The sequence below is a fragment of the Nannospalax galili genome, unplaced genomic scaffold (genome assembly GCF_000622305.1).
Source record: "Nannospalax galili isolate Female #2095 unplaced genomic scaffold, S.galili_v1.0 scaffold1856, whole genome shotgun sequence".
In the NCBI taxonomy this organism is placed as follows: domain Eukaryota; kingdom Metazoa; phylum Chordata; class Mammalia; order Rodentia; family Spalacidae; genus Nannospalax; species Nannospalax galili.
In genome coordinates this window covers 6,088-10,164 of record NW_008337031.1, presented here as the reverse complement: position 1 = coordinate 10,164, position 4,077 = coordinate 6,088, and positions in this window count along the sequence as shown.

The window sequence follows — 4,077 nt, the reverse complement described above, 5'->3', positions numbered from 1 at the left end:
GGATGGTGTGATAAGAATAGGAGGTAGGAATTGGCTAGGCAATTAGGGTAAAAAGACCCCAAAGAAATGTAGCCAGTTTCTGGGCTAAAAATCAAAATGTCCTTGGGCCTGTTAGCAACATATTCTGTTCCAAAGGCCAAAAATGTCAAAAGTATTTGGGAGCTTCTATCTAATCCTTAGAAGATTTTAGGGTTACCTCTTCAGATGGGGGGAATGTTAGAGTAGCAAAAAGCCCCATTAAAAAAAAAGAGAGAGAGAGAAAAGAAAGTACATGAAGTTGTCAGGAAAAAGTGATGGGGAGATATGGGAAGAGTTAGAGGGGAGGGAGTGGGTGTGGATTTGATCAAAACACCTTATATGCATGCATGAAATTCTCAAATTCTCAATAAATTTTCTTTAAAATTAAAAAAAAGAGAGAATCTACAAAAATTACAGCTGACATGACTAATGGATGATGAAATGCTGAATGACAGAAAAATTCCAAGATCAGGAAAAAGCAGGGTGCCTTTGGTGATAACAACAAAATGTATCAATATGTGTTTAATTGTCACTAATCCTAGTTTGTTTTCAAGCGAACTGGGGAAAAAAAGGGAATGTCTTAAAAAGAGAATCTACAAAAACTACAGCTGACATGACTAATGAATGATGAAATGCTGAATGAAGGAAAAATTCCAAGATCAGGAAAAAGCAAGAACATCCACTCTCACCACTGTTAGGTAGCATAGTGCTGGAAATCATAGGCGATGCAATAAGGCAAGAAAAATAAAAGGCAGAGAGATTATAAAGTAAGGGACGGAGACTGTCCCCATTGCAGATTATATGTTTATGAACACAGAACTAGAGATTGTAAGTAAGGCCTACGGTCCCTCACCCAGTAGTCATCAATCTCCAGCAGTTCCCAGTCTAGGGCTGGGCTGCCACCCATTTCTCCCACTCCACTCTGGGCCCTTGGCTGATTGAGTTGGATGGGACTTAACATGTGTGGTGGAATACATGAGGTGTGCTTGGGGGTTGGGAGGATATGGATGGGGGAAGGGGTCTAAATTTGATGAATAACTGTTGTATGAAATGTACAAAAGCTCAATAAAAAAAATTTTTTTAAGACAAAGATTCCCCACAGAACTAAAAAAGTAGGAAGCTACAAAGAGTCCTTAACTCCAGTTCCAGGGGACTCTGAAGCCCTCTTCTGATCTCTGCAGCATTGCACGACATGGGTGCACTCACATGCATGCAGACAATACACTCATACACATAAAATAAAAATAATAAAATATTTTTTAAGTAAAATAAAGCTGGACGTGGTGGCACATGCCTTTAATCCCAGCACTCTGGAAGCAGAGGCAGGGAGATCTCTGTGAGTTCAAGGCCAGCCTGGTCTACATGGTGAGTTCCAGGACAGCTGGGGCTACAGGAAGACCCTGTCTCAAAAAGGCCAAAAGAAAAAAAGGAAAATATACAAAAAAAGATTACTAGAACTAATTGAGTTCAGCAAGATTTCTGAATAAAGCTCAAGATACAAAAACTAATAGCATTTCTATATGTTAACAATGAACAGCTGGAAACTAAAATTGAGAACATAATAGCATTTACAGTTTTTCAAAAGAAAATGAAGTATTTATGTATGAATGTAACAAAATACTTATAAGGTTTATTTGCTAAAAATCACAATGTCAGGAAAGTTATCAGAGAAGACCTAAATAGGTGTAAATGCTAAAATTATAAAACTTTTAGAAGAAAATTTGGAGCTGGAGATGTAGCTTAGTTGGTAGAGTAGTTGTATAGCATACATGAAGCTGTGGGTTCAGTTCCCAGCACTGCATAAATTGGGTATGGTAGTACACACCTATTATCTCAGAGCTCAGGAGAGAGATGGAGGCAGAAGATCAGAAGTTCAAGTTCATTCTTAGTTACATAGTAAGTTTGAGGTCATCCTGGGCTACAAGAGACCTTGTCTTAAAACAAAACAAGGAAAAAGTCTTAGACTTGACATCAAAAGCATAGTTCATAAAACTCAATTCAGAAAGACTGGTAAAATGGACCTGTGTTCTCCCTACCTATTGCTTGTTTCTGATTGATTTCTAAGAATGGAATGCAATTTCTGTTCCCTGGTTTCCTGAAATGTTCTTCTCTGTTTCAGTTAGGAGCATCGAAGTGCAGAGAAGGGAGACCTATTAAGATTGGCCAATTCTAGCATACCAGAGGAAGGTCTGTTTGGCCGGTGCAGGCAGCCAGCGCCTCCTCGGTCACTGTGTGGGGGTTGCCTCTGGAGGTCATGGAGGTGAAGACTCTGGGCATACAGCAGGGCATGCTACAGGGTTCTTTCTGGGGTATTTGTCTGATGGCAAGCAGGCAGGCTGACTCTCCGCAGTATCTGTAGGATTCAGAATTTCACAGTTCGGATTATGACCTGTAGTGTTTTTAGCCGTCTTACCTGAAAATGAAACCGTTGATCCTACAGAGACTGGGCAGCTGTCCCATGACTGAGGAGGTGCCCTTTAGAATTTCTGCAGCCTTTCCATGTTTCCCTCTAAGAAGATGGTAGGTTTTCTGATCCTGTCATTATTTCCTGGGGCAGAGGTTGGGGGCCCTTGGTGAAATTTAATTACATCCTCCACCAAATCCAGTTACTACCTACATCCATGAAATCCCGTTACAACTTTCTTTTGCTTCATTAGAGATACACCAAGGCAGGTCCCTTCCTAATCCATCCTGGCAGATTTCCTAAAGAATGTTCTTCAGAGGCTTTGCATATATCATTCATTACCCTGCACTGCAGATATGCAAAAAAATTCAAAAAACGCCCAGTGAACTTGCTTAAATACTAAACAGGCATTCTGTTCATACCTGGCTGGGGTGACTTCTGGCGTAGGGACTTCTATCTGGGAGTTGATGATGGTATGGTGTTTGCTCACTCACTAGCCTGACAGTGAAACCTGCTGCCCACAAGAGCAAAGAATCTCTCTCCAAGTAAGTGACAGCTGGCTTGCTTTAGTGCCAGCCACGAGAGCAGCCACGAGAACAAAACTTCTCTTTTGTGCTTTTGTTTAAAGTATTAAACTTTACAGTCAATCGGGACTTGATGGTGTGGGCCAAGGCTTTCCTGCAGTGGCTGGAGTGTGGCAGGTTTTCTTCCCTGGCAGGAGTGGCCCTGGTGAGCTGTGGAGCAGGCCCACTGATACCTGGTCAGGTATTAGTAACTGAGCATCGGCTACAACCTTTGTAATTTTCATTAAACTTGAACTAAGCAGGGGCTGGGGGTAGGGTATCTGTTTCCCTGTAGGAAGACGGACATCCTTATGAGGGACTTCAGAGTCCTGCGGGCATTTCCCCAAGGACAAACAGAGACCCAACAATCAAGCATCATCAGATATTTTTGTTTTGTTGTTCTCATTTCCAACTTTCACAATAAAATTTTCAAACAGAAACTTCAAGACAAAAGTTGAAAGACTGGTACTTTAAACACCTGCGCTATCCTATACCTGGTTTTCTCTCGTGGGAAAAAAGGTGGGAACGCTTTGGCACAATTAAAATTTTCATTTTCTCACCATCCACCTTGAAAGTACAACCTAACTCTTCATCTCTATGAACTCTAACATTCTCTATCATCACACCTAAAGTATAAACAATTCCATAAAGTTGTCTAGTAGGAAAGATCAGACACCTGAGGAAAAATCAACGGTACGAAAAAGAAGGAGCAAGGCAAACAGAATAACTGCTACCCCAGAAAGCAGAGCAGAGAGGCCAACGGCTGGGTAGTGACACGACAGGTGGTAATGACACCAAACTTCCAAAATGAGAACAGGCCGCTATGAAAAACGCTCATTCAGAGAACCATGAAGCACTTTACAGACTTACGCATTCATTACAGAATAAAGACTCTGCTACAAAGGGCTAAAGGACAGTTGGAGAAAACGGTCCAGAGGAGGATCAGAAAGATGAAGGGAGGGGAAATCAGAAAAGGCTGTGGATGTGGATGATCAGGCTAGGGAATCTATTAAGTTCCAAGAGAGACGAGAGGTATGCAGGCAAAATCGGAGAGATAATAAATAACAAATAATAATAATAATAAATAAATAA